The following is a 25,760-nucleotide window of genomic DNA, read 5'->3' as shown; positions in this document are numbered from 1 at the left end:
GTTCCTGACCCCAGGAGACAGAACTGCCATAGAATGACAGACGACACCTCCACTGAATGACTCAGCTAGGCTACCCATGCACCTTGATGGGTATTATTTAATCCTCACGACAACCTTTCCAAAAGTAGGTACTGAGGTGAACCCATTTAACAGAGGGGACAACTGAGGCCCAGAGCCAGCAAGCCCCCTGCCTGCATCCATTCAGCCAGTAAGCGGCAGAGCCGGGATTCGAATCAACAGCGCCCCCACCCTTGACCTCTACACCAAGTGGCAAGCACAGGGTGCAGGCCACAGGCAGGAAGGAAGGGGCAAGGAGGTCACAAGAGGCAAAGACAATGGATGGATGGGTGGGATGACTTGAACAGGAGCGGAAACGATCTCCTTCAAGATACAGCTCCACAGGTGCCTCCTAAGAGTGACCGAATCGCAGGCTCTTGACCCAGCAACCCCGCCTCCAGGAGTTTATCCCGCTGGCATACCCACTTCCCAGTAAGACAAATGGATGCATGCCCTCTGGCTCTGCACGCTGAAACTTTAGGAAACACCTCCATAACCGTGTTGAGTCAAGGAGGATTCGCCCACACTGAGGAATACAACGCAGCTGAGAAAAAGCCAAAGAGACCCCTCCATGTACTGTGCACATCTCCCAGGGAGAGGAAGTGAAAAAAGCAACATGCAGAACGATGGGAAGAGGGGGCTACCATCTGTGCAAAATAAATATTTTTTAAGACATACACATGTATATAAATGTGTGTGCACAGAACATCAGGATTGAGGCGGTGCTCTGGGGAGGCGAGTTGGGGGACCAGGGATGCCCCAGAGGGTAAAGGGGGAGACTTACTATGTTTGAGATTTTGACTTTGTCCCACGTGGATGTATCAGTCAGAAAAAAAGAGAAAGAGAGAAAGAAGCTGCTTCCCCCTTGGAGCCTTTGCAAACCACCCAGACAAAAGGCATCAAAGTCCCCCAGCAGCCTTGAAGACGACACTTCTCTCTAGCCTCCTCCCGGATTGGGTCCCAATATCACAACTGGGCCCCAGGGCCGTGGCACACAGTAGGCCCTCAGGAAGTTTAATTGGGAACAATTAAAGACAGACAGGCCCTCTCTCCAGCTTCTCCTGCCAACAGATCCCCCGCCACCATGAATACCTGCAAACTCAGGACACAAAACTAACTGTGGCCAAACCAGAAATGTCTTAGAAAACCTTCTCTTTTCCCGTTGGGGGACCTTGCATGCCACTGAGACACAAAGGCTTCAGTCAATGGGGATAAAACTCTATTGGTGGTACCCCAGGCAGGGGAGAAGTCTAGGGAAGGAAGGAGGAGGGAATCCTTGGGGACCAGTCAACCAAACATTACCCATGTGTCTCTAGTGTGACACATCCTACACTGGGGAGCCAACTGAGACAGGCCCTCCACCCTCAGAGAACGGGGACAAACTTGGATATGACCCGGTGGAAAAGGGGGGCAAGTCATTCGGATTGGGGGGAGAACATTTTATATCATGGATGTAAAACAGGCAACTTGCTGTTTCCACTAAGAGTCAGGGAGCCTGGTGGGGGAAAGACCCCGAAGAGACAGAGGCAAGAGAACCATGCCCCCCCCCCACCTCTCCCCTGCAGGGCGGGAGAGGGAGAAAGGCAGCCCCTCACTGCTTTCCAGGCCCAGGCCGGCTAGAAAGGAATGCCATGTTTTCCTGTTTCCAATTAACTTCCCCCCACCAGCAGCCCTCTGCATTCTTGAGACCAGGAGTCAAGACAGCCACGGGGGAGAGCTGGGAGGGTGGGAGGGAACTCTGATGGTGGCTGGGCGTGGAGCTCAAAGGTGACCCCCCCAGGACCCCGGGGTACCCACACACACCCCAGGACCCTCCTGCCAGGCCCCCTGGGCTTGGGGCTGACCCCTGGACCCTTTCACAGACTCTCACAGGGGAGAGGGGGAAGACCCCACATCCCCAGGGAAGGTTGGGGAAGGCCCCTGAGGCCTCTGGGAAGGAAGCGGGCAAAAAAGGGGGGCGGGGCATAGGCCTGTCACTCTTGGGCCTCACACTTCCCCCCTTTTCCACCGCCACCCTGCCCCCCAAAAAATCAGTTCCAACTTTCAGGAAGCACTCACCCTAGAGAGACCTACAGCTCCTCCCCTCCTGCCCCCGCCCCACAGGAATTATGATTACTTATGATGCCTGTCACCTCAGGAAGGTATTTGCAGAGTGTCCCTCAAAGTGTTAGTCCCTCTCCAATCACACCCCCGTCCCTGAAGTCTGGGCTGGAGTCCCCTCTCAGCCATGGAACAGGTTTCCGCTGGACTCGGTTTCCTCATCTGTAAAATGGCAAGATCGCCCCGTATTGCCCCCCTCACTGGGTAAGCTGGGCCCTCCCCAGCCCTTCCCCTTCCTCCCCCACCACCACAACCCACCGGCCAAATGTGTATTCGGCACCAGTAAGTGCTGAAGGAGTGGGGTCCCAGAGAGCTGGAGGCTGCTGAAGGGGTGGGGTCCCAGAGAGCTGGAGATGGAGAGCCACCAAAGTGGAACTCCTTACTGCCTGCCCTCACACACCACCACAGGGAATTCCTCCAGGGTAGATGCCTTTTGCCATTCACCCTAAAATACCCAGCACCCAACTTTCCTCCCCACTCCTACAGGCCTGCCATATCCCCGTATGCTGAAGGAGAAATAAAAATAACACGTTTGGATAAAACTTTCAGTCACCGCAAGGTCAGTTAAGGAAGCTCTACTGATCCCCACCTGCAGATGAGGAAACTGAGGACCAGTGACTGAGGTTACAGAGTGGGACAGGGAGTCTGCCACCCAGGCTGAGAGGAGAACGGGCAGGGGAGTTCTCTGCCAGCTACATCACGGAGCCACGGAGGGTCACAGGGCAAAGCGACGACGAAGGTCCCCAGCAGCTCAGATTCCCTCCCAGCGGGGCCGAGTCCCAGCTCAGGTGGAACAGGAAGAGGATGACAGAGGGGCCACTAACCAAGTGCCCCCCAAACCCCAGCCAGCAAGGCCCGGGGCCCCCCCTTCTCCTGACTCCACACCTCCAATCCTCAGCTCCTGCAGGCAAACACTCTGCTCCAGCCGCAGGTGAAAGCATCCTGCCCTCAGCCCAGCTTCCAGATGCTCCTTACCCCTTCCCCAAACGAGCACTCGGGGGTGGGTGGGGGGGCGGGGTGAATTCGGCCGCTCCTTCCTGGTATTATCTATATTTGAGACTCAACTGAAGTCAAAGGGACAAATTGCCAAAGAGGGGTACAGGAGAACCTAAGAGTTTTGAGCTGAGTTGGAAAAACCTGAGACGGTTACAGACTGGGGCTGTGTGACCCCGGGCAAGTCACTTAGCTTCTCTGAGCCTCCATTAGCCTGTCTGCAAAATGGGAATCACATAACTGACCCAACTTCCTCCTCGGGTGGTGGCCACTGGGTAGCGCACCTAACAGTAGCCAATCCCTAATGCTCTCTGGGTAGGAGATGTTATTTCCGCCTTCCAGGAGTGGGGGAGCTCTGGGGGAGGGGGGTGTAGCTAAGCACACCCCTTAAGTCTCACTGGACGCTGGCACATGGGAAGGGGGTGGCTCCTCAGCTGTCCTCCTCCCCTGTTCTCCCACCACCCTAGCAGGTCGGCGTTGACTGAGGCCCCCATCCCCACCCCAGGTGAGGGGAGAGGTGTGAAAGCACAGAGCACTTCTCAGAAGTCTCAGGCCGTGAAGTCTGGGGGTGTTTCTAAAAACTGTTTCCCTGACAAGCGCCCCGGGAAAGGAGGTGTGAGGGAAAAGCAAACCTTCAATACATCCCCAGATCTATACTGTCGGAGGGCTGTGTGACAAAAGGGGCTGCCTGTCCGGACAGAAGGCCGAGCACGGGCAGGAGCCCCGGTCCAGGTACACCAGAGGGCTGGGACCTGTCACCATGGCCTCCGGGGAGAGCTGACACAGCGGCCTCTGACCCCACCTCCCGGGAAGTTCAGCTGCTCAGAACCACAAAGCAAAACAAAGGGGTGCGGAGAGGAAGGAGCCGCCGTGCCTTCCAATCACCGCTGCCTCCCGAGCCCGCCCGCGGCTGCTCGCCCCGCTCGCCGCTGGCCGCGGACCAAGGCCTGGGCAGCCCGCGGTCCCTGGTCTCCCCGCGGCCGCCCGTGACAGGAGCCGGAGAAGCAGCCGAGGGGCAGCGAGGGATGGGAAAACCAGATGGCTCCATCCCTCCTCCCTCCTGCTCCATCCCTCCCTCCGGGTGCCCGCGGCCCGGCCGCCCTCCGCAGGGGCTAGGGGAGGCCTCGGGCCCGGCTCGTCCGGGCTCACCACAGGGAAAGGGCTGCCTTTGTCTAAAGGTCACCACCCGAGCGCGGTGCCCGGGCTGGGCCTGGTGCCTCCCAGTGCTAGGCCGAGGGGGTGGAGATGGGGGGCCGCCCCAAATCTCGGAGGTGACAGGGGTAAGGCTCACCTCCCTCCTCCCCCCACCCCCCGTAACGGCCCCCTCCGGGAACAACCAGCTAGCGGGGGCGGGGGTCAACTCCTTTCATTGCTGGGGGGTGGGGGACCAAGTCAACTCCTTTCATTGTTTCGGGGCGGTGGGGAGGAGGAGACCCAGTGGCTTCCTTCCGCATCCATCCCTCCCCAGCATGCCGGAGGCCCCGTTTCTCTCCGGCACCCCCGGAGGGATCTGAGGAAGGAGCGCAGGGGACGGGCGAGAGGGGGAGATGAAGGCTCGCCAGCTCCGGCCGGGAAACCACCATCCGCTGCCCCCATTGCCCTCTTCTTCCCCAAAAGGCAGGGAGCAGGGTGAGGGGAGGGGGGCCCCCGGGCCGGGGGAGGGGGTCTCCCCACCCCTCCCCCCGTGGAACGTTAGGTCTCGTTTTTCCGCCGCTCCATTGTATCCCCGGCAGCCGGCGGGAGGGCCGGGGAGGCACCGGGCGCCGGGTTTGGGCAGGGGAGCCCAGGGTGGGTGGAGGGGGGGTCCCCGCAGAATCGGGGCGGCGGTGATGGAGAGACGCGGGGGGTGAGGGGGGGCTGCCGGGGGTGGTGGGCGCCGAACAGAAAAAGAGGCAGCGGGCGATGCGCCCCGGTTGGGGGGCTAAGTGTGTGAGTGTCGGGGGGGTGGGTTCGGCCCCGGCTCCGGCTCCCCCCACACACATCCTCGCCGCCAACCCCCACTCCCCCCTCGCTTTTGCGCCCTGTCACAGCCCCGACTCGCAGGTAGAGAGAGTTAAGAGATTTAAAGAGAAATTGCTACATTGTGAGAAACTCACCCTGATGTTTGAGCAGCCGTCGGCGCGGGGTCTCCGAGACGGCCCCGCACGGGCTGCAAAGGGAGGACCCAGAAGGGGCCGACCGGCCGGGCCGGTCAGCGCACTGCCTGATCGCATGGCGGCCGCCCGGCAGCCTCCGCCAGGCCCCTGCCGCCGCCCCGCGCCGCGGCCCGGGCACCCCGGACCCGCGCCCGCTCCGGGCGGGACCCCTCGGGTTTGCAAAAAAAAAAAAAAAAAAAAAAATTATTTTTTAATTACATGCAAAAGAAAAAAAAACCTTGCAGGTTTTGTGTTCCGCCCCCCCCTTTCCTCCTCCTCCTCCTCCTCCTCCTCCCTCCGCCCTCGCCGAGGGACGGGCTTGAGGGAGGCCCCGCCCCGCGACTCAGCAAACCAGCTTCGGCTCTGGGCGCCGAGCTGCGGGCCCGCGAACGAATGGGAGGCTGCGAACGCCCCGGGAGGGTGACCTCCGCACCGGCGCCGCCCCTTCCCCAGCCCTAGTCCCGGGGGTTCAGGGGCGCGCCTTCCCAGGCTACGGTGGAGTCCGCCGACTGCATCGAGCAATGCTCCGGATTAGGGGAAAAGGCTAAAGGGATTCGCCCTCCCGTATCCCGGGCGCCCAGCCCGTCTGAGGAGCGGGCGCGGTGCGCCCTGGGCGCGCCCCGACGCGGGGGATGGTCGCCGGGCGGGAGGACGCGACCAGGGGGAGCGCCGAAGGTTCGAAAAGGTAGCGGGAGTCGCGGCTGGAGGAGAGGGGGAGGCTCCGCAGGTGGAATCGCGAAGGAGCCGGGAGTCGGAGCCAAAAGGGTGGAAGGTGCGGGGGCGGGGGGTGCTTTGGGGCTACTGGCCGGGACCCCGAACGCGGCTCGCTCACTCACCTCAATCGGTCTTTTGAGCTGCTACGCCCCGGGGAGGGCGCCGGGGACGTGGGTCCGACCTGTCTTAGGGCCTCCTCGAGGCCTCTCGGGCCGCGCAGACGGGACTCCCAGAAGCCCCGGGACGCCTCGGTGGTGTTGGGTATGTTTCCGCCCCGCGGGGCCGTGTACGCCTTGCGGGCGTGACACTTCGGTTCGCGCGTTCGTTCAGGGAACGCTTGCTGAGCGCCTGCTGTGTGCCCTGCGCCTTGCTCGGGGCCCATCGAGCACCCAGACAGCTCGGAGCTACCCTGCCGGGGCGCACAGGCCAACGGGACTTATATTCTGGTCTCTTCTTACCTTCTGTTTCCCCGATGCCCTGGAAAAGCCATGTGTATACCGAAGCAGTTCAATAAATGTGTGTTGAATAAATGAGTGATTGAGACCTATGTGTTTTAAGCTTTAGAATTGATCCTGGCATCTTGGTGGCACTACGCGTATTATTTAAGACACCACGGAGGTTAAGCGCGCTGACTCAAACCAGCGAGCCTGTGCTTCACATCCTGCCGCTTCCTTTGCTGTGTGACCTTGGACAAATTACTTCACCTCTCCGTGCCTCCATTTCCAAGAGGAAATAATTAATAGGCCTCATTTCATAAGGTCATTAGGAGAAAATGTTCTCATGGGGAGCAGCATCTGACAGGAAGTGCCAGATAAGTGCTGTTATTATTTACTATTATAGTAAAAGGAAACTTTATCAATTCCAGAAGTGAACACGTGTTGCCGCAAACATGAGACAGTGGTCAGTCTATAACTCATATAGTTATAGTAATCCATGGCCCACTGAGGTATGTGACCTTTCCAGGAACGGCAACATAAGAGGACATTATTTTTGTGCAGGTTGCCCTTCCATTTGCTAAGATTGAGCCACTGGGCTACACCTTGAGTATTCATTTACCTGGGTGCCATTTTTCCAGTCTTCACCAAGAAGAGATCTCCAGGAACTCCCATCTAGAGACCTTTAGTTATTCCCACCTTGCAGTGTAGAAAACTAAATTGGCTCAGAGAGGGGAAGCGTTTTGCCCAAGGTCACACAACCGGGAAGTGGGACCTGATCTGAGCTGGGTGGCACTGGTGTCTCTTGTTATAGCTGCCAACCCTGGGGGGCTCGGAACTAGGGAACTGACTGGGGTTCAAAGGTAGCAGACCTGAAGCATTGCGGGGGGTGACTGTCCAAGTTTATTCATTCATACAGGAAGTATTGTTTATGGGTATCTAGTGTGTGCCAGGAATATAGCAGTGACCAAGAACACCCTGGTTCCTGCCCCATCGCTACCCCCTAGCCCCATTCTGCAGCTCACAGTCTATTAGGGGGACACAGACAATGAGCAAGTAAGCAAATAAGTCACTTAGCCTCAGTTTCCCCTGCCCTCTGTAGCAGGTTCCAGGCTTCTTAGGTGCATTATGGTATCTACCACTCCCCCAACACACACCCCAGAACAGTGCCTGGCACTTAATAAGTGCTCAAGAAAGATCTGCTGAGCAATGAGATAATACCCCCCCTTCCACAGGCATACCTGACCTCTTAGGAAGATGGTCTTGAGGCCAGGCGGCCTGGAATGGGCATGGGTGTGAAAGAAGCCCCCAGTCTAGCCATCGCTGGCAAAGCCCTGGGAGGTCAAATGTCCAAGGTCAGAGGAGGGGTCTATATGCACCCAAATGGGAAGAGACCTGCTATTCTTTAGGGGGTGACACACCCCTGCCCTTTGAAAATCAGATGCAAGTTGTAAGTTCCAGGTTCAGAATCGGGTTGGCAGTGAGACCCAGATAGGTTCAGCAACTTGCCCCAGGGATACCCAGCCAGGGGAGGGACTAATCCCAGATGTTCTGTTTTGAGTCACCAGATGAACCTGGGGCAAGTCACTTCTCCAGCTCCTCCATTTTCTCATCTGTAAAATGGGACTGTATAGTCACACACCAAAATCCATCGCCCCCCAACATTTTATTCTGAACATTTTCAAATATGGAAAAGTGGAAGAAATAGGATAAATACCCACCACCTAGATTCAACCATCAGCATCCTACTCTACTAGCTTAATCACACATCTGTGCATCTATCCATCCATCAAATCCATCTCAGTTTTTGATGCATCGCAGACATCTGTTTATCTCCCCCAAACACATCATTAAGCTGGTAATCCTAACTAACTCCTCACTTTGATAAACACTCTGACAACTGTTAATACCAACCCCCTGGGCCAGGCCCTGACTCTCATTTAAACCTCAATTCTAACTTTTTTGTGTGGAGAAACCAGTTCAGAGAGGGTAAGAAACCGGATCAATGTCACACAGCCGGGCAGTCAAACCCAGCTCTGTTTGTCCCCAGAGTCCAGACGTTATGAAGGCTATGGAAAGGATGAAATGGGACGAGGCACATAGAAGCTCTTATGGGACAGGGACAGAGCAGCATCCAGATGTGAGAAATTAGGACGGGAGAAGATGCACCCACCTTTTCTCATCTACCAAATACGCTACACCTCTGTGCTCAGCTGGGCTCTGGACACAGGGTCCTTGCCTGCCAATATGGAACTTAATCCCATATAGGTCATGATATTTCCTCTCTCCTAACATAGGTCTGGGCAGGAGACAGACACCTCACAAATATTTGCTGAATGAGCTTGGATTTCTGGGCCCCTCATCTCAACGTTTCATGGACTGTTTTAATTATAACCGTGCAGCTGAAAAGGAACAGCAGGAAACCCATTTGCTGTGGAAAGTCCAGGACACTGGAGAATTAACCTGCCCTCTCCCAGGGGCTGTGATGCCTTGTTCCACTTTTAGCCCACCGGCTCCAAGTCCCCCTGGTCCTCCCAACCCTCCAGCCCAGAAACCTCCCCTCTCCCACCCCCAGTACAAGCGCATTTTCTATCCCGTCAAATTTCTAGTCCCCTCAAATTTCTAGTCCTTCCCCACCCCACCCTCAGCTCTCCCAACCAGATCCTAATGCCCTTTATCTCTGAGTCCTACACCTCCTACCCGTCCAACAGCCCAGTTCCTACCCTGAGGGAGCCTGACCAGAGTCTGGCCTGATTCCCGTTTCTCTACAGAGGCGTGGTTTTCCTTTTTCCTTCTTTCTTTCTTTCTTTCTTTTTTTTTAAAACAAGTTGTTTGTGCCTCTGAAAGTCAAAGGAACGGCCATCGCGGCTCCTCCCTCGCACCCGCAACTGCAAAGTCTAAAACTTGGCCAACCCAAGTTCTGTTTCTTGATCTGGCAAGATGTTTCCAAGGGTGTTTTTCGTTTTCAGTTGAGCAGCACGCTTAGGATCCGTGCACTTTTCTGGAGGCATGTAACACTTCAATAACAAGAAGGAACAAAGCAAGAAAAAACCTTGCCCAAAACACCCCTGCGGTCCCTCCACTTCTCGTTCAATCCGACTTCAGGGGAAAGTTTTCATCAAAGACCTCTCCAGGATCCGAATTCTAGCCGCCAGGAGGGGAAAAATAGGAGGACTAGGAGGGAACTGACTCCGGAGCGACCTGCGCCCTCTGACCGCGCCCTTTAAATATGGCTCGTACAGCGGGACAGTGCTACCCCAGCACGCAGCTACGCTAGCTCGCCTGGAGCGCCAAGACCGCGAGCGGCGGCAAATCAGGCAGCTACAAGCCCACCCCGACCTTGGGTCCTCAGAGCGGCAAGTGCGGGGGGCGGGGTCTAGCCGCCCATTGGCCCAAGGTGGGGGGCGGGGCCGCATCTCCGTCCCGCCCCCATCCCCCGCCTAGTTAAATAGGCTTCGCGCCGGCCCGGGGAATTATTCATCGTGGGGCGGGGCCTGGGTTTGTTTACACGCTGCCATTGGCTGGATTTGAATCGGCCCGACTGCGGGCCGGCCGCGGGGCGGGGCGCCAGAGGGCCCCGGCCTGCGCCTGACAGCTTCAGCTAGGCAACCCACATAAGACGAGCCGCCAAAGCGCTGGAACCCTGGAGATGGGGATACTCTAAGTGGAGGCTGGCAGCGGGGACGGGCAGGTTGAGGCTTCTGCAGGTTTCTTGATAAATGCTAACCAAGGGAGTAGGGAACATTGTTTTTGTTTTCATAAAAAGTAGTAAGGATAAACAAACCCGCAAACAACCTAGCTGTCCATGGATAGGGGACTCATTAAATAAGCTGTGGTCTGGCCCACAAGGGGACATGAAATAACCGTAAAATGAGGAAGTAATACATGAACCGACGCGGAATAAGCTATGAATTCAGTTAAGGGGAAAAGGCAATGAAGGAAGAAGAGTGTATAATAATTTAAGGGGGAGGTGAGAAAATATAAGCTTCTGCTTGTTAAATGCACAGAATATCTTCGAAAGCAGAAACTGGTAACTGCAGCGTCTGTGGGGAGGGAGACCGGGGTGCGTGGAGGGTAGATCTATTTGGACCTTTGTAAAGTTAGAAACTTGTAAACAAATATTAAGTTCTGAGAACTCTCCCTTTTCATCCACGTACCTCGAAGCAATGGCCCCTAGGAAACTTCTTGACTTGGCTATAGAGGCCATGGACCCCCGACCTGCGACCCCTACAACCCACAGTGGTATTTGGGGAATTGAGCTGCTTCATGTACTCAGGACCAACAGAAATCCAGATTCAATGAAGAGTGGCTTTATTTAATAGTAATCACTGCAGGATTTAACATCCCAACGGAGAGGGAGGGGCCGCTTCCTGAGAGATGCTGAGTGGGGGATGAGAAGGAGAAACCAGCCAGGCCCTCTTAGGAGAGAGAAGAGAAAGTCAAAACTAGGAGAGGCCCCTTTAAGAAGGGAAGCCTGCCTCCTCCGGAAAACGACGCTGGCGGAATTGACCTGCAGAAGGGAGAGTTGTCCGGGTTTTGACTTTTATTATTACTCTCTGTTCCGGGAGATCTGGAGCAGAGAATGAGAACGACTTCCTGCAGCTGAGATTTGACCTGTTATGGATCTTACTTGTCAAGACTTCCTCTGTATAAGTTCGCTACAGGGTTTATGAAACATTGTTTAGATGGCTGGGAAAGTCACCCAGGCCTGGAGTGAAAACTTGACCGGCTACGACATGATGTAGTTCTAAGTTAACGCCTACCAGAGCTGGCGCTGCCGGCTCAGGTACATAGATAAACTCGGTGAATGCCCCTAAAGATCCCAGCAGGTTCTAACAGCATCCCGTTTTACGCATGTGGAAACTGAGTCACAGAGAGTTATACAATTGCCCACATCAGGCGTCACAGGGATTCGGACTCAGGCAGCCCTTCTCCAAAGTTCATACATTTAACCACCATATTACACTTGCCCCTAAAAACGTTTTTTTCTTTTGATGCATTGTTTTAGAAGCTATAAGAAGCTTAATGCAGATTTTGTTTTCAATCTTTGAATTTTATTTTTTTTTTATACAGCAGGTTCTTATTAGTTATCTATTTTATACATATTAGTGTATATATGTCAATCCCAATCTCCCAATTCATAACCGCCCCCGCCCCGAGCCTCTTTCCCCACTCGGTGTCCATACGTTTGTTCTCTACATCTGTGTCTCTATTTCTTAATGCAGATTCTTAATGAAGGTGAACTATTTTGTATGCTTTCTGTCGTAGAGGAGTTTTGTGGGTTTTTTTTTTTTTTACTTTTTTAAATTGAAGTATAGTTGATTTGCAATGTCATGTTAGTTTCAGGTGTACAGCAAAGTGATTCAGTCCATATATATATATTATATATATATATATTCTTTTTCAGATTCTTTTCCCTTGTAGGTTATTACAAAATATTGAGTATAGTTCCCTGTGCTATACAGTAGGTCCTTGTTGGTTATCTATTTTATATATAGTAGGTGTATATGTTAATCCCAGACTCCTAATTTATCCCTACCCTCCTCCCCTTTCTCCTTTGGTAACCATAAGTTTGTTTTCTATGTCCGTCAATCTCTTTCTGTTTTGTAAATAAGTTCATTTGTATTTCTTTTTTTCTTTTTAGATTCCACATATAAGCGATATCATATGATATTCGTCTTTGTCTGACTTACTTCACTTAGTATGATAATCTCCAGGTCCATCCATGTTGCTGCAAATGGCATTATTTCATTCTTTTTTATGGCTGAGTAATATTCTTGTGGGGTTTTTTTTTTTTAAATAAAATAATTTCTGATGGTTTTTCCTAAAATTCTGTATCAGGGCAAGCTTTTAAATCTTATTTTATTTTTTCACCCTCCAGCTTTTTAAATTTTTTAAGTACCTTTCACGAGGAAATGTTCTGCCCTCAGCCCTCCGACTCCTCTCACCATTAAATACTTCCCTGATCATTACTGTGTAATCTTCAGGCACAGTTCTAAGCTCATTGAATTGTTACAACAACCAAGAAGTCGAAATAGTTAGCGGTCTCATTTCACAGATGAAAAAACCGAGGCACAGAGAAGTTAAATAACTGGCCCAAGGTCCCACATCTCTCTCCAGAAAAAGAAGAGGAAGACCAAGAATGGGTAGGTCATGGTGGGAGAGAGAGGAAGGCGTCCAGAGTTGCTGAGAGACAGGAAGAAATGGGAATTAAGATAAACCAGTGGATAAACAACAAGGTCCTACTGTATAGCCGAAGGAACTATATTCAATATTCTGTAATAAACCATAATGGAAACAAATATGAAAAAGAGTGTATATATATATATATATATATATATATATATATATATATATAAAACTGAATCACTTTATCACTTTGCTGTACAGCAGAAATTAATACAACGTTGTAAATCAACTATTCTTCAATAAAATAAATTTTTAAAAAAATTTTTAAAAAGGGAAGCCAGTGGACTGGTGAATATGGGGAAAATGGCTTTAGCAAGGTGGTAGGAGCTGAGGTCAGTTTGCAAAAGGTAGTGAGAAAATGACCAAGAAGCACATAAAAAGATGTTCAAGGTTATTAGTCATTAGCGAAATGCAAGTCAAAACCATGAGAGGCCACTTCGCCCTTGCTAAAATGGCCATAATCCAAAAAAGGGACAATACCAAGTGTTAGGAAGGATGTGGGGAAATCAGAATCCTCACACACTGCTGGTGGGTAAAGGGGCCACCAATATGGACAACAGTTCGCTGTTTCCTCCATAAGTTGCACCTGGAATTACTACATGGCCACACCTATGTGTATACCCAGAATAGTTGAAAACAGGTGTTCAAACAATAACGTGTACATGAATGTTCCCAGCAGCATTATTCACAATAGCCAGAGGGTGGAAACAGCCCAAATGTCCACCAGCAGATGAATGAATCAACCAAATGTGGTCTATCCACACAGTGGAATATTATTCAGCCACAAAAAGGAACGGATCCATGCTATGACATGGAACCTTGAAAACATGATGCTAAGTGTAAGAAGCTAGACCCAAAAGGCGACATATTGGGCGAGTCCATTATACGAACTGTTCAGAAGAGGCAAATCCACAGAGACAGAAAGCAGAGGTGGCCAGGGCCTGGGGGGAGGGGGGAATGGCTAGTGACTGCTATATGGGCATAGGGTTTCCTTTGGGGGTGATGGGAAATTTCGAGAATTAGATAGTGGTGATGGTGGTACAACACTGTGAATGTACTTAATGCCACTGAATTGTACATTTTAAATGGTGACAACAGTCAATTTCATGACACAAAAATTGTTTTTTAATTTTAAATGGTGAGAAAGCAGTGGTGTTAAGCACACGATTTTAAAAATAATACACATGGCAGTGTATATGAGGAGAGGATCCAAAAACAGCTAGGGAGGGGCCGGTGGAGGAAAAGAATGGAGCGAGATCTAGGGAGATGGCAGTGGAGAGAGGTCCAGTCAACGCATCTGCTCTGGAGTGGTTCCTGAGAGCCTAGGGCAGAACTTGTGGAGATCTCACAAGTCTCTGGAGGATACAGACCCACCCCCAGGGTAGACAGGGCTGGGATGGGGGCAGTGGGGGGTTGTGGAAGCCCAGAGCAGGCACCTGACCCAGCCTGCAGTTCAGGAAGGCTTCCTGGAGGAGGAGAAGGGTAAAGAGGAGTCTGATAGGAAAGGTCAGACGGGGAGGAATGTGGATTTTCCGGGTCCAAAGTAGAAAGGGAGCCTGGAATTTCTAAAGCACAGATCAACCTTGACACTCCCCTGATTGAAGCCCTCCTAAGGCTCCCTAGTGCCCTTGGGGGTAGTCCACAGTCCAGAACAGCTTGGCCTCAGTTTATTCAGCACACCCTCTCTGAGCACCTGCTCCGTGCCCCGCCCTGCATGGGCAGTGCTGGGGACACAGTGGGGAAGAGCCAGGCCCAGCCCTGCCTTCATGGGACTCACACCCTAGTGCGGGAGACAGACATAAAACAAATCATTTCGCAGTGTGACAGATATTAGCCTGACGGCTGCTATGGGAGGTCAGGTGGAGTTAACTCAGCCCCCCGGGGTTTCTCCACTTCTAGTATTCCTAAAAGTCTATTTCACAACTCTTGCCGAGTACTGCCTCTATTGTCTGTACCTTGAAAATGTGTTCTCTCATAAACAACAAGGTCCTCCTGTATAGCACAGGGAACTATATTCAGTATCCTGTGATAAACCATAATGGAAAAGAATATGAAAAAATATATATGTATCACCAAATCACTTCGCTGTACAGTAGAAATCAACACAACATTGTAAATCAACTATACTTCAATAAAATAAAATAAAATTTGTTCTTTCAACCAACTTTTTTTCTTCCTTTGATGGGTCCCCCTGGGGCTACCTTAGGCTGATCCCAAGGGACAATAGTCATGAAATCACAGGTGTGAAGGGCCAGTTCCTTTTTTCCCCAACGCGCTTTAAAATAAATGCATAACAATTAAAACGTCACCTGGAAATCATCCCAAATGCTACTTTGGGAACCCGGTGACTCAGACTCTGGGGATTAAGGGACACCTTCCTGAAGGAAGTCAATTGTAAGCTAAAACTTGCAAGATAAATCGAGTTAGTCAGACAAGCGTGGAGGGGAAGGGCAGGTGCAAAGCCCCAGAGGTGGCAGCGGCAGGGAGGGAAGGCAGGTTGGGCTGCTGGAGTCTTGAGAGCTTGGCTGAGAGAGGCTCAGGGACTGGGTGACCTTACACCAGGGATTTGGGGTTTGATCCCAAAAGCCATACACAGTCATTGAAGGCTTTGTTGTCACTGTCGTGATTACTTTTAATTGCTATGCAATCCACAGACCATAAAACTTACTCGTGTAAAGTGGACCATTCCACGGTTTATTGTATATTCACAAGGCTGTGCAACCATCACCACTATCTAGTTCCAGAACATTTTCATTACCCCAACAAGAAGCCCTGTACCATTAGCAGTCCTTCCTATTTCCCCCTTCCCACCGACCCTATCTCTATGGATTTGTCTATTCCGGACATTTCATATAAATGGAAACCTACGATATATGGCCTCTGTGTCTGGCTTCTTTCACTTAGCATAATGCTTTCTTTTTGGTCACCCCTCATGGCTTGTGGGATCTTAGTTCCCCAACCAGGGATTGATCCCAGGCCCTTGGCAGTGAGACCGCAGAGTCCTAACTATTGGACTGCCAGGGAATCCCCAGCATAATGTTTTCAGAGTTCACCCATGCTGTAGCATGAATCAGAACTTCATTCCTTTTTATGGCTGAATAATACTCCACTGTTGGGTCTCCCAAGGCAATAGAAATAAAAGCAAAAATAAACAAATGGAACCTAATCAAACTTATGAGCTTTTGCACAGCAAAGGAAACCATAAACAAAACAAAAAGACAACCTATGGATTGGGAGAAAATATTTGTAAATGATGCAACTGACAAGAACTTAATTTCCAAAATATACAAATAGCTCATACAACTTGATAACAAAAAAAAAACAAACAACCCAATCAAAAAATGGACAGAAGGCCTAAATAGACATTTCTCCAAAGAAGATATACATATGGCCAATAGGCACATGAAATGATGCTCAACATTGCTCATTATTAGCGAAATACAAATCATAACTACAGTGAGGTAGGGGACTTTCCTGGCAGTCCAGTGGTTAAGACTCCACACTTCCAATGCAGGGGGCGTAGTTTCGATCCCTGGTTGGGGAACTAAGATCTCACATGGTGCAGCCAAAAAAAGAAAAAAACAACTACAATGAGGTATCACTTCACACTGGTCAGAATGGCTGACATTAAAAAGTCCACAAATAATAAATGTTGGAGAGGGTGTGGAGAAAAGGGAATCCTTCTACACTCTTGGTGGAAATGTAAATTGGTACAACCACTATGGAGAACAGTATGGCAGTTCCATAAAAAACTAAAAATAGAGCTACCATATGATCCAGCAATCCCACTCCTGGGCATATGTCCAGAGAAAACTGTAATTCGAAAAGATACATACACCCCAATGTTCATTGCAGCACTGTTTACAATAGCCAGGACATGGAAGCAACCTAAATGTCCATTGACAGAGGAATGAATAAAGAAGATGTGGTACATATATACAATGGAATATTACTCAGCCATAAAAAAGAATGAAATAATGTCATTTGCAGCAACATGGGTGGACCTAGAGATTGTCATACTGAGTGAAGTAAGTCAGAAACAGAAAGACAAATATCATATGCTATCACTTATATGTGGAATCTAAAAAACTGGTATGAATGAACTTATTCACAAAACACAAATAGGGTCGCAGATGTAGAAAACAATCTTATGGTTACAAGGGGGGAGAGGGATAAATTGGGAGATTGGGACTGATATATACACACTACTATATATAAAATAGGTAACCAATAAAGGCCTACTGTATAGCACAGGGAACTCTACTCAGTACTCTGTAATGACCTATATGGGAAAAGAATCTTAAAAAGAGTGGATATATGTATATGTATAACTGATTCACTTTGCTGTCCAGCAGAAAGTAACATAATATTGTAAATCAACTATACTGCAATAAAAAAATTTTTAAACATAAAATAGATAAACAACAAGGTCCTACTGTATAGCACAGGGAACTATATTCAATTACCTATATTCATAGGTAATAACCTATGATGGAAAAGGATATAGATAGATAGATAGATAGATAACTGAATCACTTTGCTGTGCACCTGGAACTGACACAACATTGTATATCGACTATACTTCCATAAAAAAATATTTCTACTGTTGGGATACACCACATTGGGTTTATCCATTCATGAGTTGATAGACACTTGGGTTGTTTCTGCTTTTTGGTTGCTGTGAATAATGCTGCTTTGAACCTTCGTGTACAAGTGTCTGTGTGGACATAGATTTTCCTTTCTCATGACACCTACTGAGGAGCAGAACGAAGAGTGTGTTTTTGCTGATTCGTTTTTCACCCGAAATAAGATCAAACTACAGAAAACTCTTTCACAGTTTACTCTTCTCAAACAAGAAGAGTAAAAAGAACTCCATTCTCCTAGGTTCATCAGCCAATAATATTTAACCACATGTGTTTTATCTCACTCTTTTCTGAACATTTGAGAGGCAGCGGCAGACATCCTGTCCCTTGATCCCTATAAATACTTCAGCATGGAGCTACAGAACAAAGACATTCTCTTCAAAAACCCCAGGACAGTTATCAAAATCAGGAAATGTAACGCTGATACAGTAATACTGTTGTTTAATCCACAACTTCAAATCTCTCACTTCCCTTCAGTAATGTCCTTTAGAGCCATGTTTTCGCCAGTACAGGATCCAGTCTTGGATCATGCATTGGACTGATTCATGTTGCTGAAAAATCTTCAGCAGACTTGATTAGCTTTACCCCTTCCTTGCCTCCCTTTGGCTGACTGAGGAGCAGAGACTGGGGGGTCAGAGGGGAAGCGGGGAGACAAGGGAGAAGCCGGTGCTCACAGTCAGAAAGAGAAACTTAGGAATCAGATGGATCTCAGTTCCAATCGTGGCCCAATTATTCAGTAACCGTGACCTTGGGCAACCGTGACCTTGAGGCTCTCTGAGTCTCAGTTGTCTCATCGGGAAAATGGAACTAACCCCTAGGCTCACTGGGAGCACCAGTGACATACTGAGCACAGACCTAGCACATCGGATGGAATCAATCCCCCCAAGCCCATCCTATCATCGCCATTTATCCCTGTCAATTTCCAGGACCAGAACAGTCCCAAGTGCTTCAGATCTTCAGATGAGGTTGCTTTTCGGATCCTTACAGCAAACAACCTTATAAGCAGATACTATTATCATCACTATATAAACAACAGAAATTTATTTCTTACTGTTCTAGAGGCTGGGAAGTCCAAGATCAAGGTGCTTCCTGGTTCACAGACAGCCATCTTCTTGCACGTCCTTGCATGGCAGAAAGGGTGAGGGAGCTCTCTGGGGTCTCTTTTCTAAGGGAACTAATCTCATACATGAGAACGCCACCCTCATGACCTAATCACCTCTTAAAGGCCCCATCTACAAATACCATCACACTGGGGATTAGGTTTCAACATATAGAGTTTGAGGGCTGGGGGGAAATATACATTCAGTCTACAGCAGGAGGAAACTGAAGCACAGAGAGGCACAGTCAGTTCCCTGAGGTCACCCAGCTGATCAACAGCAGAACCAGGATTAAAAACCAGACACCATCCTCCACCATGCCTGTGTGTATGGTTGTTGTTAGTCTAGGGCAAGAAATAATGGTGGGGCCTGGACCGGGGTGGAAATGTGGGGATGGAAACAAGACGACTGACCCAGAGGGAGGTAGAAGGGTGACTAACTCGGGGCCAGGGGCGGGGGGTGGATCTGAGAAAGTGGGAGGAGTCCAGGTTGAACCCTTCCCTCATGAGCATTCGAGAACAAACCCTTCCTCACAGGAGATGGAAGAAATAAACAAAAGCCAGGGAAGCTGGAATCAGCCTTATCCTGAAGTAAGAGGGGGACACATCAGCCTCCAATGATGGGTGGAGGTGGGGTTGGGGGCTTGGAGAGTAAGGAATGGGATAGAGCTGCCCCAAAAGAGACCTAAGGGACTCACAGAAAGAAGTGAAGGTTAAAGTCAGAACACAGGACTGTGCAACTGTGGACAATGGGAATCAGACTTTCGCTGGCTCATGGGAGAAGCAGAAATAAGAAAGACCTCTCTTCCCTGCCTCGAGGCTGCCCTTCTCCACCCCTTTATCCGGCGCTTTGAGGTGTGATTTCACAGCTCCTCCCATCAAGACATGGAGTCTCTTGGGACTTCCCTTGAGGTCCAGTGGGTAGGACTTCGAGCTCCCAATGCGGGGGGCCCGGGTCCGATCCCTGATGGGGGAACTAGATCCCAAATGCATGCCACAACTAAAGATGCTGCATGCTGCAATTAAGACCCAGCAGGGCCAAAATAAATAAATAAATATTTTCAAAAAATTTTTAAAAAGAGACATGGAGTCTCTTTTCCCATCCCCTGAACTGACATTTACAACTTGTTTTAGCCAGTAGAATACAGCAGGAGTGTACAAGTTCCAAGGCTAAGCCTTAAGAGGCTCGGAGTATTTCACTTCTCTCTCTTCTTCTCCACCTTTGCCATGAGAACCTGCCTGGGCTAGCTTGCTGGAGGGATGTGAGGAAGAGGTAAAGAAGAATTGAGGCATCCCAGCTGAAGTAATTCGAAACCAGCCAGCCTCTAGTTAACCTGCCAGAGGATGATGGCAGATTCACGAGTGAAACCAGCCAAGGTCAGCCAAGCCTGGCCCAGATTAGCAGAACTGTCTAGACGACCCAAATACACGTGAGAAAAAAAGAAAAAGTTGTTGTTTTAAGCTACTAAATTTCAAGATGGTTTCTTACACAGCTGTAGCTAACTGATACAAAGGAGAGGCTAAGCGCTAGGATAAACGTGTGGGCATCCCCAATACCCAGTATTTTAGTATTTATTGAATGACAAAAGAAATCCAAAATTATCTCTCACCTTTCCCTCAACAACTTCCTCTTGAAACTCTTATTCCTATATTCAGCTCATAGCTTGCTGCTAATAATACAAAATATGCCCCTTCCAGGGATGCTGAATTAACATTTCAAGAAAGAGAGAATGGCACGGCCAAAGAATAACAGCTTTGAAACTTGGACCATGTGTTAGCTGAGAGCTATTATTATCAATGAAATCAAGGAACAATGGTCTTAATTTCAGAGCAGTTGATCATCTTGCTGAATCTCAGGAAATAAGGTGAGAGGTACTAGTGGAAGGGAGAGAAGCACGGTTCCTCAGCCACCTACGTCACCTGCGCAAAGATGGCTTTGGCCAAATTGCCTTTGTCACACCCTTTCTTCTTTTCTGGACCCCACACAGGGAAACTTCAACGACTTTGGTAAGGAAGGGACAGTACCTGTGAATCTGGATTTTTCTGTTAGGAAAATGAATATCCTGGGTGGCTTCAGACATAGGACACACTTGAATTTTTTTCTTCATGGAAGGAGCTGCACTTTGGAATCTTGGAGCCTTGTGCCCTAAAGGACCTGGCATGGCAGAGCAGGGACCCATCTGCCAGACTGGCCCAGTGCGACTCTCGTGCTCAGAAAACGCATTCTGTGAAGGCTGGACATTTCCCATCATTGAAAAAAACCCAGCAAACAAGACTAAAATCCCCCTTAAAAGGATTTTAAGTAGAGGGAGCTGAAATGACCTGGAACACATTTCCCAGACTCCCCACTCCCCATCCTCTCCACACCCTGCAGTGTTAACTCATTCAATAAATTTTTACTGCAGCTTCTTCTGTTATTTGCTTTGTTTTGTTTAAGGAGAATATCTTTATTATTATAGTCTCAAAGGATTTCTTTTTTTAATTGAAGTATAGTTGATTTACAATGTTGTGTTAATTTCTGCTGTACAGCAAAGTGATTCAGTCATACATACATTCTTTTTCACATTCTTTTCTGATAAACTCTTATGGTTTATCACAGGATATTGACTATAGCTCCCTGTGCTCTACAGTAGGGCCTTGTTGTTTATCCATCCCATATATAATAGTTTGCATCTGCTAATTCCAAACTCCCAATCCTTCCGTCCCCCACTCCCCCTCCCCCTTGGTGACCACAAGTCTGTTCTCTATGTCTGTGCGTCTGTTTCTGTTTTGTTGATAGGTTCATTTGTGTCATATTTTAGATTCCACATATAAGTGATATCTTATGGTATTTGCCTTTCTCTGTCTGACTTCGTTTGGTATGATAACCTTTAGGTCCATCCATGTTGCTGCAAATGGCATTATTTCATTCTATTCTTTTTATGGCTGAGTAGTATTCCATCGTGTATATGTATTGATACCACCTCTTCTTTATCCATTCATCTGTCGATGGACATTTAGGTTGCTTCCACGTCTTGGTTACTGTAAACAGTGCTGCTATGAACATTGGGGGGCATGTATCTTCTCAATTATGGTTTTCTCCAAATATATGCCCAGGAAAGAGATTGCAGGAACATATGGCAATTCTATTTTTAGTTTTTTGAGGAACCTCCATACTGTTTTCCATAGTGGCACTGCAGCTTCTTTCTTTCTTTCTTTTTGAATTTATTTATTTTATTTATATTTTTTTGGCTGTGTTGGGTCTTTGTTGCTGTGCGCGGGCTTTCTCTAGTTGCAGCGAGCAGGGGGTACTCCTCGTTGTGATGCACGGGCTTCTCACTGTGGTGGCTTCTGTTGTTGCAGAGCATGGTCTCTAAGCATGTGGTCTTCAGTAATTGTGGCTCGTGGGCTGTAGAGAGCAGGCCCCGCAGTTGTGGCGCACGGGCTTAGTTGCTCCGCAGTGTGTGGGATCTTCCCAGATCAGGGCTCGAACCCGTGTCCTCTGCATTAGCAGGCAGATTCTTAACCACTGTGCCACCAAGGAAGCCCTGCAGCTTCATTCTGAAGCCAGAGAGTATGATATTGAAGAGTACAGACTCTGGAATGAGGTCTCCAGGTTCATATCCCAGCTCTGCCACCTACTGGCTCTGTGCCTTGAGCAAGTTAGTCTCCTCTCGGCCTTAGTTTCCTCATCTGTACAATGGGCATAGCAGCAACCCTCCTTGCTCAATGAGGGAGTGGATGTGAAGTGCTAGAACACTACCTGGTGCTTTTATATTATTGTTACTGGAAGGTCCTCTTAGGTACTGGAGACACAGTGACCAAGACCTGCATTGCCCCCATCCTCACGGAACGAGCAAAGGAGATGCGTACTTAGTCATTAGTTACACAGTGAGGGATTGATTTCATTACAATTAAACCCAGAGTCATCATCTTTGATCATCTCCATTCCGACTACTTGAGTTCAGGCTGCTATCATCTCTGACGTGGTCAACTGCTGGGAAACGTTCCGGGTGAAGGGTAGAACCAGGTGCCAACATTCCTGGGGAAAGGTTGGTGGGGTGCAGGATGCTCACACGGTCTCAAAGCATCACGTCTCAGATTGCTGTTCGCAAAGGAGAAGAGTTTCCTTTACTACGGAGGGAGCTAACAGTTACCACCTAAACACCTTTAGACAAAACAGTGGTAGCTGAATCTGTCCGCAGTACTATGACCCTTCTTCCCACCAAGAGGTGGAGGGTCCCCATCTGCCTTTTAGAAAGGATTACAGCAGCTGATATGGGGCCAGATTGTACAGGAAGCGGGGAGGAGGAGGAGAATTACAAGGAGGAGAAGTAGAAGCAGCGGCAGAAGAGGAAATGCGGAAGGAAGGAAAGAAGGTAAAAAAGAAAGAAGAAAGGAAATAACCTCAGTCCTTGAGAAACAGGATGGAACCCAAGGGTTGGGGGACTGGTAACCAATGGGAAAATGAGGGGGCTTGTGCTCTTGGGCTAGGCAATGAGGGGGTTCCCAACTGACGGCTTCAGTTTGCACAGAGAAGCATGGGACATGGCCATCAGGTGGATGGCAGGGGTAGGTGGGTGGGAGGCCTGGAAGGAAACAGTCCTATTGTGATGGAGCGAAAGCAAGCTCCCCAGAGACACAGAGAGAGTGCCCTGTGCCCCCCTGAGGTCTGTGATTTCTGTGAGTCAGGTACAACATGCCAGGCTGGCTGGGTGGTTTCCTCTCGCTGTGTTCAGCTGGCTTGGAGAGGCAGATGGCAGAGTTTGGCCACGTGCCTACTGCAGATTGTGAGGGGCATGGGCTTTGAGGATGCTTGAAGGAAATGATTCAAGGGATGAATGTGAGGACAGGAAAGCGGGATGGAGAGGAGAAACCGGTGGCCAGGGTGGACCCCTCACTCCTTCTGGAGAGCAACTTTTCCCTTCGCTTCACCGGGGCTTAATTTTTCATGGTTTTCCTTCCACTTCTCTGGTTCTTCTTTTTCAGTGTCCTCACCGATTGACTTCTCCTCAAATGCCTGCACTTTTCCGAGTGCAAATCTGGGCACCCCACCCTCTCCACCCCCCGACCCCTTGACTCTCCCTTTCTGCCTGGGCTTCCTAAGCATTCTCACGCCTTCCAAAGTTTCGGTGACCAGATAACCTTCCTGATCCCAGTATCAGAAGCACTGTCATGACCTGTTGAAAAGAGCAGGTGGTCTGCCTGCAGGTCAGGCAGTGGTGGGAGGCGGAGAGGACCACGGGGGCAGCTTTATCCACCAACATCCCAGGGAGAGCACGGTGAGGATTTGACTTCTGAGACAGGCAGGTTTTCCTGCAGCCACAGCAGTGATTCCCAAACCAGGCTGCACACTGTGATCACCTGGGGAAGCTTGCAAACCAAACAATGCCCTGGTCACGGGCTTGTCAATTCATTCACAATCTCCAGGCATGAGATGTGCATTTCCCATGACACCATTCCATTTAGGGCTGGTTGTGTAAACTTTGGTCACTCCAAGGGGAGAAACTATTGGAAGATGCTGTTTGCCACCCCTAACAGATTTTTTTTTTTTGCAATTGTGTATGATCAACCTTAGGACAGCTCTAATCGTCACCTGGAATATTATTCCTATTAATATTATTAAGGGGAGATATTTGGACGATGATTGGGAAATCTGAATATGGATTAACATTAGATAAAGATCACTGAATGAATCTTAACGTTGTGTGGATTTCTCCTCTGGCCAAGCCTAACCCAGACCATATATGGAAGGGAATTCTGAGAAATGTGGTTCCAGTTTAGCTAAGTTGTCACAGTATGAAGTCCCTCAGGCCCAGAGGGACATGGTTGTAAATGCCCATCAGATTGTCTCTCTTCGCATATAGCCCTTCAATGGATTCTGTTGATTTCACATGCTATCCAAACGCCTTCCCAGGGCCCACCAGGCTCTGGTTGGCCCTCATCCACTTCTTTAACCTCATCAGTATCCCCAACTTGCTTGCCATAGCCACACGGGTCCTCTTTGAGCTCCTCAGACCTCTACTTGGTATCATGACCTTTGTACTTGAAGTTCCCTTTGCCTGGAATTCTTGCTCCAGACCTCTGCTTGACAACCTGACTCTTAACCTTCAAGTCTCAATTCAAATGCCACCTCCTCCGAGAAGTCTTCGTGGATCATGTGTCTAAGGCGGTTCTTCTCAAAATTCAAGGTACACATGAATCCCATGGGAATTTTGCTAAAATGCAAGACCTCCTGCCTTAGGAGGTCTGGGATAGGGCCTGAGCGTCTGCATTTCTAACAAGCTGTTGACGCTGCTGGTCTGGGTACCGTGCTTTGAATAGCCAGGTTCTAAAGCACCCAGACCCTTTCTATCACACTGTCGTGTTCATTTCTTTCATAGCTCTCATCTCATTTTGGAGTTAACTTGTTATCTCTTTCCTTGTTTATTGCTTGTCTTCTGCACAAGAACGGAAATTCCATGAGACCAGGGAGATTGTCTGCTTGTTTACTGCGGTATTCTGGCACAGAGCAGGTGTTCAATATTTGTTAAATGTTTGACTGCAGGAGACTCAAAGATAAAAAGAGATGGTGTCCATCTAGAAGATACTGAAGGGAAAATGCACTTATAAGATGATGGAGGTGTGGCAGAGTACAGCAAAGCCTTGCCTAGGGTTATTTTTAATAGTGGCCAATCCTAACCTTGATCATTGTTCTTTATGATTTTATGTGTCTCTTTTTACTTCTCCAACCTTATCTGATGACAATTGTGACGTTGGTAAGGGTGTGTCTTAGTCCATTCAGGCTGCTATAGCAAATATACTATAAACTGGTGGCTTATAAACACTAAACATGTATTCCTCATAGTTCTAGAGGCTGGAAAGTCCAAGATCATGGTGCCGGCAGATTCAATGTCTGGTGATATTGCTTCCTCATAGACAGCTGGGTTTTTTTTTTGCTATAACATCGCATGGTGGAAGGGGTGAGGGAGCTCTCTAGGGTCTCTTTTAAAAGGGCACTAATCCCATTCATGAGGGCTCCACCCCCATGATCTAATCGCATCCAAACATGGATGAGCCTAGAGATTATCATACTAAGTGAAGTAAGCTAGACAGAGAAAGACAAATATACAATACTGCTTATATGTGGAATCAAAAAAAAACAAAAAAAGATACAAATGAACTTATATACAAAACAGAAAGAGACCCACAGACATAGAAAACAAACTTATGGTTACCAGAGGGGAAAGGAGAGGGATAAATCAGGAGTTTGGGATTAACATATACACACTACTATATATAAAATAGATAATGAACAAGGACCTACTGTATAGCACAGGGAGCTATACTCAATATTTTGTAATAACCTACAAGGGAAAAGAATCTGAAGAAGAATATATATATATATATATATATATATATATATATATATATATATATA

The 25,760-nt window shown here is 48.9% G+C and overlaps 1 protein-coding gene across 4 annotated transcripts in view; it reads right to left on the bottom strand.

Annotated features, from left to right (window-relative positions):
- BICRA (BRD4 interacting chromatin remodeling complex associated protein) overlaps positions 1–6,298 on the bottom strand; it is a 75,860-nt gene extending 69,562 nt beyond the window's left edge. For 3 of the 4 annotated variants that reach the window (XM_027080007.1, XM_027080014.1, XM_027080013.1), the window contains exon 1: positions 5,247–5,457. The gene's annotated coding sequence lies outside the window, so the exon portion shown is untranslated. Of the gene's footprint in view, positions 1–5,246; positions 5,458–6,121 lie in introns of those variants that run through there. The other variant, XM_027080010.1, reaches the window with a different exon arrangement.
- Between the last annotated feature and the right edge of the window lie 19,462 nt (positions 6,299–25,760).

This window comes from Aethalodelphis obliquidens, unplaced genomic scaffold (assembly GCF_003676395.1).
Source record: "Aethalodelphis obliquidens isolate GAN/ISIS:26980383/991018 unplaced genomic scaffold, ASM367639v1 scaffold43, whole genome shotgun sequence".
Taxonomy (NCBI): Eukaryota; Metazoa; Chordata; class Mammalia; order Artiodactyla; family Delphinidae; genus Aethalodelphis; species Aethalodelphis obliquidens.
The sequence above is the reverse complement of the archived record's forward strand: the minus strand, read 5'-3'. Positions and strand labels throughout refer to the sequence as shown.